The sequence below is a fragment of the Hippocampus comes genome, unplaced genomic scaffold (genome assembly GCF_001891065.2).
Source record: "Hippocampus comes isolate QL1 unplaced genomic scaffold, H_comes_QL1_v1.1 scaffold142, whole genome shotgun sequence".
Taxonomy (NCBI): domain Eukaryota; kingdom Metazoa; phylum Chordata; class Actinopteri; order Syngnathiformes; family Syngnathidae; genus Hippocampus; species Hippocampus comes.
In genome coordinates, this window is record NW_017805482.1 from 613,999 (window position 1) to 637,059 (window position 23,061).

Below are 23,061 nucleotides of genomic sequence, written 5' to 3' on the forward strand. Positions count from 1 at the left end.
GTGTGTTGGTGTGTGTGTGTGTGTGTGTGTGTGTGTGTGTGTGTGTGTGTGTGTGTGTGTGTGTGTGTCAAGGACAATGAACAACTTGCTTCAAGGACAGTTAAGGCTGACAGCCAGCCCCGCATAGGGTGCTCAAACTCAAAGCTTATCAGTGAAGCAACATCTATCAATGATGATTACGCTGCCATGAGGCGGCCAAAACAAACATTTACATAAAATAAGGCTTGGCCCTGAGCGTAATGAGGTGTGTGGGCGATGAGGTCATCCAAGCACACAGCTCAGTCAAAACACAAGAGTCTGATGACCTTCCCACACAAACATTTCAGAATTAACTTTTTGATGAATACCATTTTATCATCCCACTTACAGATTGCAGTTAGCCTGACTATTGCCAGAGGACACCAGAAGTGTAGTTAGTAATCACCATTCCTTTCCTTATATAAGGAAATAATATCAGTCACTGTCATCGCAACATGTAAATTTTTTCAAACTCTTTAATTAGTGACAAAAACAAGCAACCAAGCCCATTATCGGTTAGCTGAATTTGCCGCAATTGATTTTACAATTTTGAAACTAGACCATAAATAAACTTTGTGTATTTCATGATCCAAATCAAACATGCACTGGATGCATGGCAGAGCCCCAGGGGACAACACATTCATCTAAATCAGACGTTGAGCTTCGGCAGTTGCAAGCTGGATTGCAGTCCGCAAGGTGTGACAGCACATATCAATGCAGGTTTTTTTTACCCTTCGGCTCAATGTAACCTTTCCAAAATGTTACAGAAAACCATTTTAAATGACTAACACAACTGTTGACATTCACGAGAGGGTGCTCTTAGAATCACAGATGTTTCTCCCCAAGGCAAAGGTATACTAGGAAAAACACAGACAGGATAACATACACCCCATTTACCTCGCATATATGCAATTTGGTGTTCACAAATTCACATACTTGGTGATTTTTTTGAGGGACAACCTATTTTTCGTTATACACTGACACACAAATATTTGCTCACGAGGACAAAGATTGTGATTTGCCGCCATATTATGGCATCTACAGGCTATTATAAACTTTATTGTATTGTATTGTATTATACGGGGTTGGGGTTGTCAGTTACTTGGAGATTTTTGCTATTCGCAATTGGGCTTATTAGTCTGATGCCACGACATGGTGTGAAGTTCACTGTCCTTGAAAAACAACTGCAATATGGACCCATTTTGATAAAAAAAAATATTGGAACATTCAGGGATTAATTAAATTCAGAGAGTACATTTGGGTGTGCATACATTGTACGGTACTATTAAATAGTGTTTTCAGTTTGGGACTAAGCTTGCGCTGGGTTCACAACACTTGTTTTCCTTCAAAATGAGGACTGAATATTATTAATCGGCAATAAAATACAGAGCAATAATTATGGCAAAAACACTCACACCCTAGCGTGTTTGCCTTAACATGAAAAACATGTTTTCATTGCCTCGGCTGAGAAACAGGCGTGGAGATGGATGAGGGAGTGGTAGGTGTGCCTGGTGTCTAATACATCACGCCGACTTTGGCAGCACTGTCACTTGGATTGAATTTACATCAGCAATCACACAAGTGATGCTCTGATGTCCACACCCAGCCTCACGCCCCTTCCCGAAAACACGCCCTGAGGTCAGAGGTTGCAATGATGTGATTAAAAAAGCTAAGCTAAAAGACGCCACCCTCTTCTCGGCCTGTCAGAAAATTACTATTTGAAGAATGCTGGTCTCAAACGTTGATTCTTTATCCCGGGGAAAAGGTCCTTGGAGTAGCTGGTCAATGGAGCGAACAATGACCACATACATAGTCAATTGAATTGTGCAGATAAAATGAATGCACATAAAGCTGTTACGCGGACTTGCATAGCACAATTAATCCCGTGCAGAGCTGGATAAATGACATTAGCTCGGGGTCCTTTGGAGGGTTAAAGGCTTACATTAGCTTCTCATCGATTGATGGGAGTGAAGGCACGGCGAGGTGGCCATATTGTGTATGCCGGCGACGTCACTTAATCAGATAAGGCCGCCAAATGAAGATGTTAACCTTTCAACTCTTTTTGTGTGCAAGACAATGCTGTGCCCCTCATAATGAACTGCTGTACATAAAGGGACAGACTATTTCCCATTAGCTGGGGCCGAACTGATACAAGACAGGCAACACAATAGCTGACACTGCCAAACAGTTTTTTTTTTTTTGTGAGGCAGCATCTGCATCCAGAAAGGATACTAAGCAGACGAGGGAAGAGAAATATCGCTCCCCACACAATTCGACTCCAGCTGTGTCTTGAAGATTGGCTTCTTCAAGGCACTTCAAAGGAGCCAACCTGCATGCTCCAGAGAAGTCGCACAACTCCCAGCTTCCCCACAAGGCTCTTATCAGACAGCAACAGGACAGTGATGTAAATATAGGAAATTAGCACCAAAAAAAAAGTCTGTAAGAAGCTTTCCAAATGCCTTTTTGCTTTTTGTTAGCTGTCATGGAGTTCAAACAAGAAAAATCTTGATAGTGAGACAGCAAAACTCTCAATATTTTGCTGCGGACAAATGCTTCTAAAATGATTTCTTTGAGGTTCCAAACAGAAGGGCATTTGTACCTCTCCCTATAAAGACAATGAAAAGCGTGGGTTGCATTGGCATTTGGTGTGTTCAAGGTCTATGAAGCTTGCATCTCTGCCTGGAACGTCAATATCCGCAGCCCTGAAGCCTCCGCCCATTTCACGGTTGCATGCGCTTTCGTCTGTCAAGGACAGCTTACTTCTCACTCGTCTTGCCTGCATTCAAGTCAATCGACAAGCACATGACAATGCTGGATAGGGACAGACGATGTTCAGGACAAAAAAAAAAAAAAAGGGAGGCGGGGGACGAAGCCAACAGAGCGAGTTTGCTTCCCAGCACGGCCTTGCTGCCCTGGAGCGAGACACCTCGTCGACTTCCCAGCTTTTCTGTATTAGGACAGAAATTGGCACTTTACCCTATTTTGGCGGTCCGTTGTCATCCCTCCGTCCCTATTCATATAATAATCATCCTGCGTCCCCGTCTGCCCCACGAAAAAAAGCGTTTGTACATGATGCCGTGGGAGAGAGACAGGAGGGGCTTGGGGGGGGGGGGGGAATCAATTAAATACCTTACAAATGAGACAGCACTTACTTTTGCTCTACACAAACATATAGACAACACAGAAATGTGAGCGGAATCCACTTATCTTCTCCAAAATACACAATAGAGCGGACCTAGTTTTTGTCTTTGCAAATTCAACCTTCACGAATCATAACAGCAATCCACAGAAGTGGTGAGCGTTAGCAAATGTCTGAGTCAGCCACTAGGTGTCACTGTGGCCACACATCGCCCTCTATCAAGCTGAGAAGTGCCGACTGCTTAGAGTTTGCTTGCGTGCGTGGATGGAAACACACAAGTACGTGTCTGTGCCGCACGGTTGAATGCTGTGTGCAAAGTTATGTACAAAGATCCACAACCCTCATGTCTGTCTGCAGTACTCTCAAGACAACAGAGCCCGTTGGCTCACAATTCGGACAAAAAATGCGATGCACCTCTGCTGGAGCAGGACTGCATATATTATTCTGCATCTGAACCTCAGGTCCTGCCCATAGGGAGGGCGACATCCCGGCCAATAAAAAATACATGAAGGTTACGGTTAATATTGAAAAAGCAGTGGAATATTCACAAATCCCACACAATCTTCATACAAACAGAGCTGTGTATGATAGTGCTTTAGATAGAGTTTATCAAGATGATTTCAGGAGCAATATGAGGTGGTGGTGTGGTTGATAGCATACAGATAGATCACAGATGGAGAACACCATTTGAGGGTCCCTTGTGGGTCTCCCTCTTTCCTTTTCCCCTCTTAGTCACATTTTTAAAAGAAATGTGAAGGTATATGAATTACCCCAACTGCTAATATCAAGCTTGTGTTTGCTCTGACTGTGGGAGGAAAAGTAACCATGCACTTTTGAGGGCTGCCTTTGCACAAAAATCAATAGCATATAAGAGGGAATGATGAATTTGAAATTTGTATTCAGAGTGGATATTGATCAGTATCAGTCAAAAAAAAAAAACACGTAGATGTGTGCACACACACACCTCAGCTTTCCACCCAAATGTCACCCATTTGTTCTTATTAAAACTCCTGCAGCATCTATGAACATTTTTGATCAAATTTAGGTGACACGGCCAGATGCTTAATGGAAAGCAAGGCTGGGTGTGGTGCTCTTGGAGGGCAACATGATCATCTGGTTTGCCTCAAGCAGGAAAGACTGACCCGCCTCTGCCAGACCTTTAGATATGCTGGCTAGTTAATACCAGCAAAGTCAATGCATCACGACTGCGATCACATTGCTCAGCACTAATGGACATAAAACCCTGATTGAAGATGACAATCAGCAGCCGCATATTAATGCACAAAAAAGAGGTAATAATGTGGTGGGGCTATGCAACCAAACACCCATCAGTTTGTATCATGTTTGATTCAAACTGCTGAGGTCCAGTCTCTCTTTAGTCCATCAGACGTGTGCTGGAAGCTATTCTCCAGACTCCTATATAATATCATTAGGAGCGGATACACTGATATATAGCCGTTGCCTGTGATTATATTTTACACTCAGAGGGTCATCTGAGCAAAGTTCAATGCCACAGTGATTTCCAGGCATAACCAGTAAGCTGGAGAATACTTTAGCATGAGAGTTGTTGTGGTTTTATGGTACGGAGAATTTAGATCAAAATATCCTCGCGTTTATCAAGTATTCAGGGACTGTGAAATAATTCTACGATGCACCCAGTCATGTGGCACCAAGTCTTGTGGCTTGTTAACAAAATCAAAATATTATGCAGTAGAATTTCTTAAAGATGTATCTTGTAACATTCCTTTGTTTGGGAAAAAAAAGTCATGTTCACCCAAGCTACAATAGGAAATGACACAATGCTGATTAAATTTACCATCTTCTCTGAGATTTTGCTGTATTTTTCAGTACAATGGAACCTCAGGGTACGAGCAACCCATATTAGGAACAATTCAGGTTGGGACCTGCCTCAATGAGAGGATTATTTCTAGTTACATTCATGTCTGTTGGAAAAATCTTTTCAAAATCCAGATTTATGATAACCACCTAAACAGATGATGTGGCTCCACTTAACAAGAAATGAAAAAACATAGGTTGGAAGTAATGAAATCACGCAGCCATATGTTGCTGCAACTGCTGCATCCAGAGAGTTTCATCTGTGCATTGATCTGTATCATTCAATTGGTTCCAAAAATATTTCATTAAATATCCTGAGTAGAAAATAGGCTTTATAAGAGGAAGCATAAAAGAGTCACAGTCACAAGACACGAAGTGATGCACAGTCAGTGTCGTGCTTTCTTAATATTTGCTCTCTTGGTTTGGGTCATTTGTCATCTGACACATGAAGTCAAATACCGATGTTGCTCTCCATCAGATCCAGAATAGAGGTACCCATTTCAATCAGTAGTTTTGGTTTGGCTCGGCACATTTCAAGGCTGGGAGGAGCAGTTTTTGATTGTATGCAGTCTAACACGCTGACCTCGCTCCTCCGCCGCTAAGAAAAAGCAACTGAGTGCTCGCCAAAGCTTCTAGCAACCGGTTGCAATCAAAGCCCCTCTCCATCCCAACTCCTCCGGTGCTGTCCGTGGTGCTGACGAGAACAAAAGCATCAAGGCGGCCCTGCCCTTCTCGCTCCTCTCGTATGGGGAGGAGCCGTACTGTGAAGGGGGAGGCACCGTGTGTACTTGATTCAATTAAGCAAGCTTTAAGGCCTCCCTTGGGAGCAGGCTGCAAAGGAGGAGGCTGCAAGACTGTCTAACAAAGACATTCAACCCACCCCTTGCACCTTCTGAATTCTCCTTATTAGTTTGTCGAATAAGTGTAAAAACATCTCAAACGCTGTCCTCGACATGCAACATCATCACTGAGGGAATTTGTTCTTATAAATGCCGGCCTTGCAACATTAAAGTTTGTGTGTGTGTGTGTGTGTGTGTGTGTGTGTGTGTGTGTGTGTGTGTGTGTGTGTGTGTGTGTGCGTGTGCGTGCGTGTGAGTCAATGACAATGAGCAACTTGCTGTGTGTGTGCTTGGATGTCTGCATTTGCATGTTGTCATAATTGCTTTTGAGCAAGTGTGTGTGGTTTTTTTTCCTACCAGAACTGAATTAAAATGTTAATGCATATGCCATAATAGCTTTTGAGCCAGTGTGGTATTTCCAAGCAGAACCAAAATGATAAACACGGGCTGCAACGCCATCTCTGTCAACATTAAGTTTCTTCAGTGTTTTATTTTAAGGCACATTGCCAAACAGCTGAAATACACACAATGATTTTTCTTTTTATATACATATTGTTTTACATGCAATGGGGTTTATCCCTTGGAAACCTTACAATGCTTTATTTTGATCAGAAATAAGAGAATATGAGCTAGTGTATTTCACATGCACTCATATTCAACTGTCCTGGCGCTCCCCCCACCTGCTGTGCTACGTGACCACTTGGATGGTTTTAGCCATCATTGTCATCATAAGAGATAATTACACAGCCTCCATCCATTCACACACCTGGCGCAGTCCAGCACGCCCCGCTAGAGCTGTGTCGCTCCAGTGCACCAATAACACTTGTCTAAACGATTGCACCACACTTTACTACACACCTGACAGTCCTCATTTATTCCTCCACCCAACTGGAAAGAAAAAACACAAATTAATCTGGCACTTTAGGCACCCACCCCACCCCTGTGAATAATGTATTAGTACTCCCTCAAACCATGACAGCCCCCACCCTTTCCCCCAAATCGGCACAATTACTCAACCTGCTTTGTATGGCTCTCAGGCTCAGACAATGTTACCAAGTAATGATACCTTTACAGAAACAGGACAAAATTTGTCATCAGTGCGACTCGGGGGTCGCATAGAACCACGCACTTCCTAACCGGATGTCTGGCAAACAACAAAATAACCACAGACTGAATTTTGTCCCCCAGGTTCAGGGCTTTCTTACATGATAATTACCATTCAAGGGCGAGACAAAACTGCCGAACAACTATTTAAGGCAGTGGGTCTTAACCTGTGTTCGATCGAACCCCAGGGGTTCGGTGAATCGGTCTCAGGGGTTCGACGGAGCCTCTGCCATGGAGGTTACGACAAACCCGACTCAACATGTCAATGAGTTATGACACGCCCGCTTGGCCATCACTGGCTGCAGATGATCACATGACATTGCTTGTCCAGTCAGTGCTGCGGGAAATTTAGTTCGCTGAGTAGTCAACGTGTGACTGGCGTGATAGTACGTCGCGTGACTTTTTTTTTGGAATGTTTTAATACATGTTAACTATTCACATAGTTATGGGACTCAGCTTCCTATCTGCATGATTTGTCATGCCAAGTTCAGCAACTCTAGTCTCGCACCGGCAAAACTGAAGGAACACTTCTTGAATTTTTATTTTTCAGTAATGAAGGGTTCGATGAATGTGCATATGAACTGGTTGGGTTCGGTACCTCTAATAAGGTTAAGAATCACTGATTTAAGGACTGCCAAGCTGCCTCGTCTCTTGTTGGATTATTGACCCTGTTTGCTGTTCATGCTCAAGTGTTGTTTTCTCGACCTCTCGATCTTATCATCGTTATTCTTGCTCCTTTGGTTTCTCGTTTTGTAAGTAAAGTCATAGTTTAGTCAGTTGATGTTGCTTTTGTTTGTCGTGTGAATTAGACTCTTGTCATTTCGTTTGTATTCTCTGTGTTACTATTATCTTGACTTTTACAAGTGCTTTTAGTTTATGCCTTGTTTTTCCTGGCTCCCTGTGACCATCATTTCTCTTCGGACTTTGTGGGTTTTGCTTTTTTAATAATAAACATTTTTGTGATTTGCATTTTGTCTGTGTCTGCATTTTTGGGGATCCACAATACCTTCCATGACCATTGTTTTCTTTATTAAAATGTCATGTCTTTCATACACTTTGAAGTAAGATACTATTCCTTGATAGTCAATGCCATATCATGATGCGTGTGTGTCGAAAATCCAGTCCTTCTGCCCACATCATCTAGATTGTGGTCCGGGCATCAGAACAGCAGCTCTGTGACAATTAGCACGTGTGAGCCCAAAGCCCAGTAACACCTCTCCCTCCCCAAAGGAGTGTACAGACTACAGGCCTCACACTCTCTTGTGTGCCATTATATTTATGTAAATTAGGCACAAGTCTGAAGGAAATCTGGGGGCATCCTTTCCTGTTAGTGCTAATTAGCGATGAGTGCTATATTGTATACATTATGTATGAAGCCTGTCCCCATGCAGCCATGCATTTTGACCTTGAGCACAAGGCCCAGTCTAGCGGGTCCAATAAAATCACCCGGTCATTTCATCACAACCCATAAAGGAAGCACGAAGTAGATCAACCGAGCAGGCAGATATGTGGCAAAATGCATCGAGAATGCCTTTAAGAGCGAAGAAGGTATATTTTCTATGATCCCATAAAAGAGGACAGTATGAGGACGATAATGTGAAGCAACAACGATTAAACTTCAAATTGAGTGGCCTCTTGAGGAAAGCAGGAGACATACTGTTTCGAGTGAGTGAGGATGAAAAGCGGAGGCCAGTAGACTCTTTTCAAGGAAATTTGTTAAGATTTTGTACCAAAACTAAAATCTATATCTTATAACTCATACAATCATGTCAGTCTTGTATCGATGTTGAATGCTCAGCACCAGAATGAAATAGTTCCAACACAGAAATCAGCACCCTCTGAATTAGAAGCTTGTTACTGTGGTTCCACCCAGACATAATCTCTGTGGGGAAAAACGTCCTGAGGGCAAAACAACGGAGGATAACAACAACCCTCAACAAATACTCTCGGTGGCTTCAGCAAATTATGTGGGCGGGAGACGAACAACTTGTTGGATGCATCTGTGGTTCCAGACTGCATGCATGTAGCTCAGTCTGCTTTTAGGATAGCGGAGTCTCGCTGATTGTGAGATTTATGGGAAGATCAACAGTTGGCACAGGGAGTGTGATCCCTGCAGGATGTGCTGTTGTGGCCTGGCTGGGGTGAGAGTGTGCCCAGCACCTGGTTGGTTTCCTGGGGGCCTGGCAGATGGTACCCACACAAGGGTGTGCATCCACAAATAAGTCTTTGCTCCTTTGAAGGGAGTGCAAAGAAGGGCTGGAGGTTTAGGGGAAAAGAGGAGGTGGTGACAAAGAGGCAAGAGGGCTACAATGTCCCACAAATAGTCAAATGTTCAGCATTTAAAAAAATAGATATATATGCACACAATAGGGAACATCATTAGTATGGTCCGCCACACGCATCTTGCCAAGGATGCTATTTCCAAACCACCCGGTGTGTTGCTTATCCCTGCGGACCTTCCATCTTAAAATGTCATTGGCGCAACATGCACAATGGCTTCAGAGTTTGTTATTGATTCCCAATCCAGCACCACACTGCCTACCAATCACAAATGGCGCTAAAATGCTAATTATTCAGTGTGACTGGACTTGTAATGTGCTGCCAATGAATGTATAATTCAGTCTAAGGTCAGAGATTCCTGTGTGAGTTGAGGTCCACAAAAGCTCTTCACCATTGGTGCAAAATAGAGTTTCCATTGAAGGTATTGTCAAGTATGTTTTGTTTTTGTCAGATGACAGCAAAGGCTGTGGCATCCATTCAGATGCTCGTGATCCTGCAGTCAAATTACATGCATGTTAAAATGGACCAAGGTTCAATTTCTCATAATTGACTTTCAGCATATTACGGAGTACTGCTGTCTTCAAATGTAACAAAGCAGACCACACCAAAACAGATCCAGAACAGTGTGTATAGAGCTGGTTATTATGTAGTCTGTTGACTGCGTGAGCACAGATGGAGGCAGAGCCGGATGTACAGACCTGTTTTTTTTTTTTTTTGTCCACGTGCACACGCATGCATATGCATATACACGACTAATAGATTTATATGCATGGATGAATCGATGCATATGTAGGCACTACATACGTGCTAAGTTACACGCAGCACATTGAATGAGACGCAGACATACATAGTGGTCCTTTAAGAAGGTGTCACTTTTGTCTCACAGAGATCAGGAGTCGCAACCTTCCATACTCTGTAATCCAAACCTTTTCCTTCCTGTTTTTCAACGGCGATGCAAAAACAGCCAGACGCGTCGATCAAAGGCTAACTGCAGATCGCAGAGACATGCAAGGCCAGGCACAATAATTAGTGCACCCGGCCGATCGATACACCTCGCACGCGAGGGGAGGTTGAACATGCAGGAAAAAAAGCAACCTAAGGAAGAGTTGTAAGAAAAGAGTAAAGCGTCGCCAAAGCTAAACTGGCAGGAAGGCGAGATCAGTGAGAGGGATTCAATTCACTACAATAAGACAACACCCAATATACCAATTTAATCATTTAATGCACATCAAGAATGTCAAGCTTTTCCAATACACGTCGCCAATATTTATAATGAATACAATGCATGAATGAACAGCGAGGGATGCAAAGTATTGATTCCTCGCAAAAACTACTCAGAGCCCCCGTGTGAGTGGACAGACAAGCGGTAAAGACTTGGAGACAAACGGCAAGCCATAAAGGCAAGAAGATGGATAGATGAATGCAGGAGATCGATCTTCCGAGGAAGAGTGGAGCACACCCCACTCCTCCCTCCCTTCCTCAACCCCCAAGGGCGAGCCAGGCCTTTTTAGCACCATGTGAGGAGGGAGTGATGATAGATTTCCGGAGACTTGTGCTACTTCGGCCATGATGCAAAATGAGCCGTGTGTGTGCATGTGTGTGTGACTACGGCGTGGTGCGGTGTGGTGTGACAGACGGTGAGTACGAGCAATAAACAGAGCTCGACGAGAGAGGAGAGGAAGACATACTGGCTCTCCATAGCTCAGCTCCCTGCCATGACTCTGGGAGGACAGCCATGTCCTGCCCACCCTCGGTCAGTTTACAGCCAACAGGACAACATAGACATTTTCATTGAGCTTAGATTAAGCTATGGATACATCACTGCATGCTGATTTCAGAACGTATATTGAGGGAAACAGCACGTGAAATGATGCAACTAAGCAGACTGAGCTGTTGATGGTCTTTTATAGTGAACTCATATCAAGGCACGCATTACAATGGAATTGATTTTTTTAACAATAAGGCTGATGCATTTTCCACTGAAATATAAAAGAAAAATGTCCCTTCTTGAAAGGAAGAATGAGTCTGGGATCCTAACAAAAAGTAATGTTTTCTCTTTGGCCGGTTCCCCAGCTGTCAAATATATTCAGCGTGCAATGATACAGATACATGTCACCAATAGAAAATGGTTGACTGAAACATGATTTCATGGAAATAGAAAAAATAAATTGCTTTCGAAGCTCGAGTAGATTCTAATGTCACTCACCCAGATGCGTGTTGGCTGCCATCCGTGCAACCGATTAGGGTTCTGACACATATCTGAAAATCCATTTGGAAACAATATCCAGAATAAAAAAAATGAGTTGAAAAAACAAAACAAAACAGTTTTTCCTATTATAAGAACAAAGGTAGAGAAATCTTAAGGAATTCTAAGAAGAATCATTTATTGTTAGGTTATCATTAGCGGGCATGTAAGCAGACAGGTAAATTTGAAATAAAGACGTCTTTTGGATATGCTCATAATTTTGAGACATAGTGGTTACACTTGCTCAGCATAGGGAGCTTTATCAAAATCTTGATGCTAAAAAAAAGATCATGCGTAGCCTTAACGAAAACAAACCATTATATTTACAATGTATACTTAGAATTTAGTGTGCAATTGAATTATAACTTATGGTACATTTAAGAAAAACTGATTCAGAATTGCAGAGTGCATGTTAGAGGCCAGACCTCAGACAAAACAGAGAAATTGTACACTAATACTTACCTGTTACAGACACTATGTCTGAATTTTGTTATTCAGATTCATTCATCATTCCCTGAGAAATCAATGGGACATGTTAACAATGCTTATTAATCTGGTCTACTTGGACCTACACCACAATTCAACGGGCCCTTTTCTTGAACCGAGCCCCACACAAATTAGCCAAAATCGGTGGAGTACATTCCAGGAGATTCACGAAAAACAACCTCCCAGATCCGGGCGATTAATCCTATTTCATTCAAATATGGAAGTACTGTATTATTTTTGTTTTGACCAGTGGGCGTGATTCCATTAGCAAGCAAGGAAATCATGATTCAATGATAAGACTTTATCCAGACATCTTACCAAACCAGCAATGGTGACTCCCAATTGCTTGTTCACATCCCGAGTGGTGTTTTTAGCTTGTAATGTACAGAACAGATGTCCATTGTCTGTTCTAATTGATGTCAGAGCCCTGAGGGACAAAACTCAATTGCAGAATGTGCCTGTCTTGCTGTGCATTTGAAGAAGGGACAACAAAACAAAAAAAAAATCCCCCACCCAGCCGCTGCAAAAAACAGAGCCAAAGCATATTGATTATGCTGCTCATGGAAGCAGAATAAAATCAAGGGGCGTATTTTTATGCCTGACTCATCTGAGAGCAAGTTGGTGGCTGGAAGGGTCAAAAGAAAAGAAAAAAAAAAGAATTATTCCTGCACTGGACAACAAAAGCTTTAAAAGCTATCTGATTTATTGAGAATGGGCGGGAAGGGAGTGATAGAGTGCAAACAAACATCTCTACTGAGCAGTTTAAGTTATGCAGCATCACATGCTGTCTGATAGCGGATAGGTGGGCGGACCGTTACGAAAGGTATATATTCTGATCACATAAAGATAAAAATTGCATTTATATATTGATCCAATATGCATTTTATCCATTCATTTTCAGTAGATAGACTCTCGACTCATCTATCAGGATCAAATATGATCCAACAAAAACAAAAACCAAAGAAACAGACGAGGGGGAGAAAAATGACACCAACATGGAAGAGGATGCAATAATGGCAGTTTAGGGGTTATTATTTATTTTGTTACTTTTTTTTTTTTTAACAGAAAACTACAAACTTGAAAAAATACTGTGGGGCGGGGGAATCTGGAGACAGTTTTAAAGTAGACTTTTTCTAGGGCGTAGTATATTTGAATAAGCACTCTCGGGCCATCGTTCCATGAGCATTTGGTGATAAATACTGACCACATTTAACATTTCATTGAGATTGTTTACCCATTTTGGACTAAATTATCAGGACAAAATCACTCTTAAAACACTTAAAATAATCTTTTAGGTCAACCTGAGGAAAAAAAAGTTATCTTTATCTGGAATTTGACCTCCTTGGTCAGGAATGGGCAAAATTGGGACCCCTCAAAAAAGAAAAAAAACCCCGATCCAAATATAATCTCACTGTTTGATGGGAGAATATTGAACCCAATTAAAAATAACATTATTTGGCCCAGAGGGACAATTCAAGCATGTCCCGGTAGTGTTAGTGGAATACAGCTGTCTTCCTGGTCATCGTAAGAGACCTCAGCTGGAAATAGAGTCGTGAGCCAGGACAATAAAAATGAAGGAAATGGCTTCAATTTGGCACCTGGCTCCAGTAAGTTTACTGCCACAGTGGGGCAGTAGTCCATTAAGACATCATTTGTGGAATGAAACATTTTCTGCTTCAGTCACTGCCTAATGGACGAAGGCAAGTGTTGATCATGCCAAAGGCTAGAGATTCTGATATATGTCTTTTGAGATTTCAAATGAAAAATATGAGTTCATATAAACAGGGACTTGATATACAGTGATTATAACTCGAGGATCTCAAGAGGGTCCTTCATTAACAACAACACACAAATCAATGTTTAGAACCATCATAAACAATGGCAAACTACAAAGTCCCCCCAAAGCACAATGTATCCATATACTGTACTGGAGTGTGTTCTTGACACACAGTATCCAGGCAGCATGGAGCTGCTTAAACATCCAGTTCCAAACTCGACTGGTAGATTTCCTCAAATATAATTAGAACATTCTTGATCTAATGAACAGCCACAGGATGTTTTCAGTGCTTTGTACTGCTCATCTACTTCAAAACCATCTGCATCATTTCTCCTATTCAAACTGCAAACCATGTTACAAGAGATATATTCTATTATAGCGGCATTCAATTATTAAATACAAATATGAAGATTTGGGCAAACAGATGTAACTGCACATACACTACATGGGTGGTGTGCTGTGTAATAACAGCAAAGAGCTCGTTTGTCACCATTTTTCCACACATCATCAAAAAGCGCATGATCCTGCAGATATCTAATTTCTTTTTTTTGTCTGAATAAACAAGAATGTATGAAAGAATGAATGAAAACAAAGAGAGTGAGAGGATTTTCCGAGTAAAGGCAACAGCAAATGTAATGGGCTACACATAGATACACTGGAAAGGGTAAAGAAAGCATGGATTATTCATGTCTATTCCCAAAGTAGAAAAGGCTTCTTTTTGATGAATGGTGCCCGGGGCGCTCCTTCCAACTCAATATCAACAGTCCCAGGCAGACCAGCGCCTCACGCTGCTGCACCCAGACAGTCAGACACCATGATGAGCCTCCCCCGCTTTCACAGACGGGGCCGGCGGCTCTCAATCTACTCGCTATAGTCAGCTATGATGAGGATGAGGATGATGGTGATGTGTGGTCTAAGCCAAGGTGATCCCAAATCTAAAAAAGGTCTCCTCAAAAAGTGAGTTGCAAGGCAATACGCCTTGCAATGGAGTTTAGGATGGTGGAGTCATCTTAATGTAGTAAATCTGCATCAGTGTACAATATATATATATATATATATATATATATATATATATATATTTGTTTTGTTTCCATCTTTTCATGTCTTTTCAGCAATTATCTTGTACAATGTAATTAGAAACAATCTTTGCATTCACTTTACAAGGTATTTAAAGGAGATCAAATGACAGATCATGGAAAGATATTTCACGACTAAAGGCACAGTTTGAAGGCATATCTAAAGTAGGTGTATATTGAAGAGATGGTGCTTTCAGCACACATTGAAGTGGTTTTGCCTCGACATGGGTTCTGAACTGAGGATGAACTCAAGCTTCCTCGTGCTTCTTTTGAAACACGTCTATCCGCTGACAGCATGTGTCTGCCCAATTTCTTTTGGCAGACTATATGAAAGAAGTCGAATCAAGGGAGGACCAGCCCATTGTGGGTCAAAGCCCATTAACACACGCTGCTTGCAGCCAGCGACGACGGACAGTGTTGGTCATCGTGTTGTCTGGGCAGTGATGATGAGAAACTGACTAATGCCGAGATTTTCACACTTGTCACACAGTCCATGCCATCTCCCAGCGCTTAAGAGGCGGATAAAAAGCTGCAATGGCCAACTAGCCATTCAAAGTACCTTAGCAACAGTTGTGCCGCCGAATCGATTGACGTGTGACTTTGCTCTCCACCAATTATGTCGCCTTGCCGCAAAAAGGAGGAGTTATCCATAAAGGCGTATGCAGCAGCCTTGTGAACAAAAGGGAAAAGGATTCGGGAAAAATTGCCCTGCTTGGGTCATCAGCATTCCCTTCACATTTTCTGCTATCACTGCCACACTCAATGAGAGTGCTATGGAGCCTTGGGTAGAATTATTCTGTCACTTTGGAGGCAGAAACCACGGTACATGAATGAGCCGAGCAATTAGCGTCAACTCCGTTTTTTTGTTTTTTAATCTGAGATTAAAAATCAGTGACTGAGAATGACCTTTTGCTGACAATCCTGTCCCAATTGTAAATGTCCTTGGGTGTTTTGAAAGGTGCTTATAAATTAAATGCATTATTATTATTATTATTATTAAAACACAACAAAGAAAACATTTAATCATGCATTGTTAAATTATCAGGACTACAAAAATGCAATTGTTTTTCCACCATAACACTACATTTATTTTGGAATCTCCTCATGAGTGAACTGACTACATCTAACCAAAAACAAGTTTGTAAAACGTGACCCAGACAGATTTTTTTTTCCCCGGGTCTACCTTGCCCTTTGCATTGAACGTACAAAGTGAAGCTGAATTTTATCTTATTTTGTCATGTTGCACTCTCTGACTGCTCAGCCTCCCTTAAGGCCTGCAGCTCCGGGAGCTCAATGGAGAGTCTCTCCTCTTGGGAGATTGCTGTGCGTGGGTTGGCGTTTGCAACCGCTCACTCCTGACTCCTCCACCCACAACGGCTGAGATTTCCTGTCAAATGCTTTCTCCCTGTAAACAGTATTGTGTAATTATGCTACTGATCACAAGGAATAACCAAATCAGACACAGCAACAAGTCAGCCACAACATTAAGTAGAGCTGCACAACCACAAACAAAAAACAAAACAAAAAAAACACCTCAAAAACAACCTAAAAATGTGCCTTCTCAAACATACCAATGCTCAGTCGACATTCACACTGCCAGAGAGTTACCAAGAGAAATAATAAGGTACCAAATGAGATTAAAGTGAGTTTTTTTTCTTCATTCACTAGTATTTATCAGAAGCTAATTACAACTGCATTCCACAGGAGTCAAAAATGTTGCAAAGCAATTTGTGATTCTTTCGCAAAACCTCATGAACCGCACTTGCAATGAAATCAGGAGTGCAGCTCAAAATGCCAAGCTAATCACATAAACCTTTCGAACGCGCTAATCAAATATGATCCCTCTCCCTTCAGAGGCCTATAATCCCCCTTAGTGGGGATGCAAGAAAAGTGCCACCTGCTTCCAGTTGTACAGCTTGGTGCTCAAGTGCCCTTGTGACATCATGATGCCACTAATCTATTGAAGAAATGCACAGCGTCATCGGGATGTCACTGCTCAATCTGGACTGGCCGTCAATGAATAAATAGACCCAGCATTAATCGATCGATCCTAAAAATGTCCTAATTTCCATCAAGAACCTGAGAAGCATACAAGAGGCTGTCTCAGTCTATGTTTGTAAAAAGAATGCTATGTGGAATTAAACCGGCAGGTCAAACGCAGCATGTGAATGGCAATTGCACTTTCAGTAGGAGTGGCAAGATTGATGTGGTCAAGTGATTATGTGGGTTTGTTCCTTGAGTGGATTCTTTTTAGTAAATTAATATTATGCAAGTAAAATGTATTCAAAAATTGCCCTTGTAAAATTCAGGGTGTACCGAAGACAGCTGGGATAGGCTCCAGTAAGGCCACGACCACCATAGGGATAAGCGGCTCGGCTAATGGATGGATAAATATCGCTCAAATATGTTTCTGTGTAAAATTGACTCTGAATATTTTACTCTCGTCCTAGTGTAAATTCTACTCTGTTTAGACCAAATTGTCTTTTTAAAGACAATTTTACTTTTCGAGTAAAATCTACTCTACAAAATTCACTGGGTGGTGCTGGAACGAGTATAAACAAAAATGTCGGATTTTCATTCCAACCCCTTTATTTTCCAGAATTTTCTTCAGTTTATTATTTTATAAAATATTGCCTTGCGGAAATATTTCATTTTTGCATATTTCTATTTCATACTTTTGTATTGACATTCTTGCGGGATTTAAACAAATAATTGTAATTTTACTCATCGGTTACGCAGTACTTGCGTAGTTTTCTCATTGGTTAGTTACTCTTATGCCATTAATAATTTGGCAGACTAATTGTTCGCATTAATTGAATCAGATTATGACAAAGTAACAGTAGTCTGACTTGATTTTCTCTTGGGCTACTCTGCCTACCCCTGATCAAATTAAAAGTGGTCGGTCGGTTAACGTTAGTGGAAAAATAGATCAGTAGTTCACCTTTGGCAGTCATTTATGACCAGCCCATTTACGGTAACACAGATTGCTTAAAACAAGGATGCCAGCCTCAGAATGCATTAACTTTGACATAGACTATGAACCCAGGGAGAGTGCCAGGGAGAGAAGAAAAAAAAAGGTCATTAAATTTGCAGCCTTCTTCCTTGCTCCACCGGCCACTTACGGTAAGGGGACAGCAATACATGACAGGAAGCTTTTACATCAGCATATTTCCATATTTCTCATCACCTTTTTACAAAAAAAATAATGAAAGAGCTAAGACATAAGACCTGGATGCTTTTGGCTAGTGCAATGAGTTTATTTTTTATTTTTGAACCAGTGAGGACACACATTGAGCTTCTTCACAGCACTTTATGAGAAGACGCTCACCTGCAGGTGATAGCAAGCTCATGAATGATTAATTATAGTTGTAATTAAGATTTCAAAGGTTATGTAATATGTAATGGGTTGGGAAAATATATTTTTGTTGCTTTGTCTTCCATTGTTTTGTTTTTTTTTTGTGTGTGTGCGCGAGATGTGCCACTCAGCTGGTAGCAAATGCATGACTTTAATAATAGTTCTTTTGTTCAGTTTTAGTGTACAAAAGATTTTTGTTGTTGTTTCACATTTCAAGAGGACCATCCCCCATCCCTACCTTTTGTCTCTGAGAGCTGCGGTTTGGCGTTCGAAGCCCGGAAGCGCCGGGCTGGTGCCTGGTTGGCCTGCCCCCTCTCGTCTCCTCAAAGCTGCTGGCAGATGAAATATTTATGACTTCTATGGCTTGAAAACCTCACATTCCATTTGAAGTGCTGCAGCTACTCGGATACTGCCCCCACTGATGGCAACTGCCGCCGCCATTTTCCTTCGACCGGCACTCTCCTTCCCAGCGGGAGGTGCGAATCAAGGTGTGAGGGCGGGACGGCATCCAGAGCTTTTCTGCTTTTCACTCTTGAAGGACAGATTTGAGGAGAGCTGCATGTATGAACGTGACAATCCATCAAGACAGCAAAAATGATGTCCCAAAATACACGCATGCAACACAGCATCATTAAAAAAAAAAAAAAAAATCATTTTGTTTCTGTCTAAAAAGGTCTTACAGTGTCATTTGGTCATAAAAATATAAATTCATGAGCTTGTGCAAGTGTACTTTAATAAGTGTCTGGATGTCCTACATATTACACTTCTACTATTCTAATGCTGTACTATACTGAATGACTCTCAAGACAATGTGTGTTTTTTTTTTGTTTTTTTTTAAAGCATACTGCTTATTTGAAGAGACCGAATTGTTGTACGTGATTGTGAATGCTTGTCTATATTTGTATCCTGCAAATGGGTGGACACCAGTCAAGGGTGTACCCCATTTCTCACCCAACGTCAGATAAAATAAGCCACAGCGCACACACCGTGACCCTAATAAGGATAAGTGGTATAGAAATGGCATTGACTGAAGGCATAATGTAACCACTACTGACCAGTGTATTTTAATAATAAATGTATGGGTGTCATCTTATGACACCTCACCATCACCAGTCACAACAACCTGAGAATGTGTTTTCGCACATCAGTCTCAATATTCTAAGTGTGTGAAAAGAGGAAATACACATATGTTTGCTTTGTGCTCAGTTCTAACACAATGCCATTTTCATACCCAGCTTGTTTGGCTACACACTTAACTCATGTTACAAGCAAGTATTTTAACTTGCATTGGTCTTTCAGTAGGAAAGTTCAAGTACTGCAAATGAAAAAAAAAACTGATCGATTAAAGAATTGGTGATCCAAGACCTGAACAAAGCCTGCTCTTATGCATGCATGAAGTCACACTGGTTCCTAAGCAACAGGCTATTTCACAACACATGCTGCAGCTTTTCAACAGGTTTCAAGAACACTGCACGTCACATCAGATGGCAACCTTGAACAAACAGCTCTCTGCCTGCTTCTTGATGGAAGTCGTCTGGATAATTAGCGCTGCACAATGAAGCCGCATTCTTCCTCACCGCAAGGTCTTCTTCAGCGCCACATGAAATCAACATTCCCCTGCACAACCTGCTGTCGCCAGGCAAGACTCCAGTTGCCGGGTTTCAACGGTTATGATGGAAGATGATATTCCAAAAGGCTCCGATTCGTTTTTCAAAAATGAAAGTATTATTTGTTTTGTAAATTGGCAAAAAAAAAAAAAATGTTTCTCAGTGAGCACAAAAAAAAGGGGAATTATTGTGCTTACCTTTTTTGGGGTTATATATTTTTTAAATATTTTGGACGATATACTCCATGTGCAAGTGTCATAATTTTACAAATAAATGGTAATAAATGACAAAGTAAAAAGTAAGCCGATGTAGTTTCTTTGTGCTATAGTATGACTTCGTGATAAACAGTTGAAAAGCATCCAAATTTGTGGCATGTTATCAATATTAACGTTTGAGGAAACAGTTAAGTATTTCTCAAGATATGGAGAAATCTGTCCAATAACAGATGTTGACAAACATGCAAGCAGGCCAATCAATACCTATGAAACTGATAACCCCCAAAAAACACTTTTCTTCTTCTTCTTCTTCTTCAAAAAAAAAAAAAGAACATTGTATCGTACACTCCGAAGTACTCCACTGTCACTTAAAAGCTGCCCGAAGGACAAAATATATTCGAAGGTATTTTATGAACAAATACCTCCACTTCCAGTGAGCTAGTCCTTAACTATGATGTGCAACATGGGTATGGATCTATAATCAATTGGTTTATATGATTTGACTTGATAATTGTAACTGCGCCTTAAAGATGTTGCAATGTTAATTTTCTTGTACTACTGTTGCAAATCAGGCTTTCTTTTACTTTTCGATACAATTACACACGAGTAGTGTGTCTGATACATATCGGTGTATTAAGATGTGAAGATGTCAGGCAGTGAAGGTAAATCCCAGCAAGTATTGAGTTTGGTTTGGGGATTTGATGGAAAAAAATAAGTATATGATGCTAGTGCTGCTGCAACACATCACTTGGGAAAAAGACTAGTACGTAATTCCAAGCAAGCTATGTTATAAGGAGAAGGTGGGAAAAAAAAACAGCCAGCAGAGAGAAGATATGGGATGTGGAGGTTTACATCTGTTTGCTGCCTTCTGACCCTGAGCAATTACGTGGAGCTGAGGTTTTCTGGGATTCTACCTGTCAATCAACTAGTCTCAGCACAGGAGAACAGTCAACAATGGCAACGGAAATACAGCCATGTTCTTATATCCTTTGAATGTTCTTTATCCAAGACTGTGAGTTACTTAAAAAAAAAAAAAAACGGGATGAACAACATACACGAGTAGGGACAATGGAAGCATCGATCATTGTCTACAGCGGAGATGCAAATCACTGCAGATTATTTGCATGACTTGTACTTAATAGCCGTCTAAATGAAGCTGGGCGATATTAAATTGTCCAGCAGCACATGCACAAGCGCTTTGAGAGATGAGACTGATAGTAACCACGACGACACAGGAAGACTGATAGATGCAGGTCCTGCTTACTCAAAGTGAATGGAAAAATGTTAACAATTAAATTCTTGCTTGCAGAAGCAGAGTTGTACTGTGATAAGGACAAAACGTGCTCTAGCAGGCAGCCATGTGGTAGTAAGATGGAGTGGGAACAAGGACATAAAAATAGATAAAGAATAATGAAAAATTTGGGTTAAGGTCATATACCTACACGGTTTGTCTTGCAATTGGGGGGAAAAAAAATTTGCTAATTTATTAGACGTATGAATATTTCGCACATAAGAAAGAAAAAGGTGATGACAATACACTATGGAAACCCTACTATGATTGTAAGCTGTGTGAAACACTGGAGGCTCTCGGAAAAAAAAATGAAGTTCTGAGACAAAACTATTGTTTTATGTATAAAATGAATGCCGTATTAAAATTTCAGTTCATTTCAGAATCATGTGTTGCGAAATGACAATCTGTCACTACCCGAATGAGGTGAGGTGCTTGGTCATGTGCCAGAGTACCGAGTCGCTGCTTGAGCTCAGCGGGATAATCACATGATGAAAAAGAGTGGTCAGAATTAAACCGCAAGGAGCATGATACAGAAAACTAAAAAAGGCGTTAATAAGACATGACAGGATGTATCGCAAGCCTGCAAACCTATGCTGCACCCCTTGGGCTTCCGTGACGAGATTATCGTGTAACCTCACTGGGAAATATGAGTCACTTGTGAGAGTGATGCCGATTGCAGGAATCAATGTGATGATATCACTGACAGCGAGAAGAGCCATGAATGCGAATACATGTCAACCCTAGCAACATAATTGCATAAATGCATAAATGTTTAATCACCTCCTCGTATTATTACATATAAAGTACACAATCAATAGATTTTTGAAATCAAAAGTCAAGGAGAGTAGTTTGATCCCCTGTTGTTCAAGTTTCTGTAATAATGTACAAGATGAAAATGCTTGCAATAGCAATTTTGGTACAGATTTTAGCAAGTGTCATGGAAGTTGACCTGGTTGATTTTTTTTCGCGAGCCACATAAAATGATGCGGCGGGCCACGTCTGGCCCCCGGGCCTTGGGTTTGACACCTGTGCTGTATAGTATAATACCCTGTTAAAGTTGACTTCTTGATTCTGATGTACTGTACTATATCAGATTTTTCTCTCAAGGATTTCTTTATAAGATGTTTCCAATTCCAACTCTATCACCACCAGTTCAAGAATTTCCCATAAATTTTATTCAGACATAAGCCCGTGTTGACTTAAAATCTGATTTATGGCGGCTGGCACCCTCATCCCGGTGTCAGATGAAACCAGCTCTTTGTTCACGCGGCGACATGTGGAGAGCAGCCTTTTGCTAATGGAGGCCAGTGTGAGTGATCTTTGCGGGGGACCTTTGCGGTGCGACGGCAATGTCTCAACGGGATTGACAGAGATGAGAACACACTCGCATTCCCATCCACTCGGCCATTTGGGACAAAGCCTTTTTTTTTTTTTTATAAATCATCCCGATGACCACCTCCCAGTCTTCAAAGCAATCATCGGAATTTATTTACCGTGACACACAGGAGTAGCAGGGAAGCTCACTGGGTAGTTTACCTTTCCGTGCTCAATAAAACCAACCTAACACACTGTGTATCCCTTACAACGGGGATGATTACTGGTGTATAACTTAACTTACACATCTGTGAAGGCACCATTAATGCTGGAAGATGTACACATATTTTGGAGAAAAATGCGCTGCCATCCAAGTCTTTTTCATGGACACCCCTGATTATTTCAGCAAGAGAATACCAAACCACATTCTGCACGTGTTACAACAGCGTGGCGTCATAGTAAAAGAGTGCAGGTATTAG

The 23,061-nt window shown here is 41.3% G+C and overlaps 2 long non-coding RNA genes across 5 annotated transcripts in view; one reads left to right on the plus strand and one right to left on the minus strand.

Annotated features, from left to right (window-relative positions):
- LOC109519398 (uncharacterized) overlaps positions 1-23,061 on the minus strand; it is a 37,648-nt gene that overhangs the window by 9,820 nt on the left and 4,767 nt on the right. The window contains exons 3-4 of one of the 4 annotated variants that reach the window (XR_002168951.1): positions 18,394-18,487; positions 15,807-16,205 (exon numbers count right to left, since the gene is read on the minus strand). The exons of 1 other annotated variant lie outside the window; for it this stretch is intronic. This is a non-coding gene — a long non-coding RNA (uncharacterized LOC109519398). Of the gene's footprint in view, positions 1-15,806; positions 16,206-17,911; positions 18,488-23,061 lie in introns of those variants that run through there. 2 more of the 4 variants (XR_002168950.1, XR_002168948.1) reach the window with 2 other exon arrangements.
- On the plus strand, positions 17,768-19,356 carry LOC109519400 (uncharacterized). Its single transcript, XR_002168953.1, has 2 exons — positions 17,768-17,923; positions 18,373-19,356. It is a non-coding gene; the product is annotated as an uncharacterized LOC109519400 (long non-coding RNA).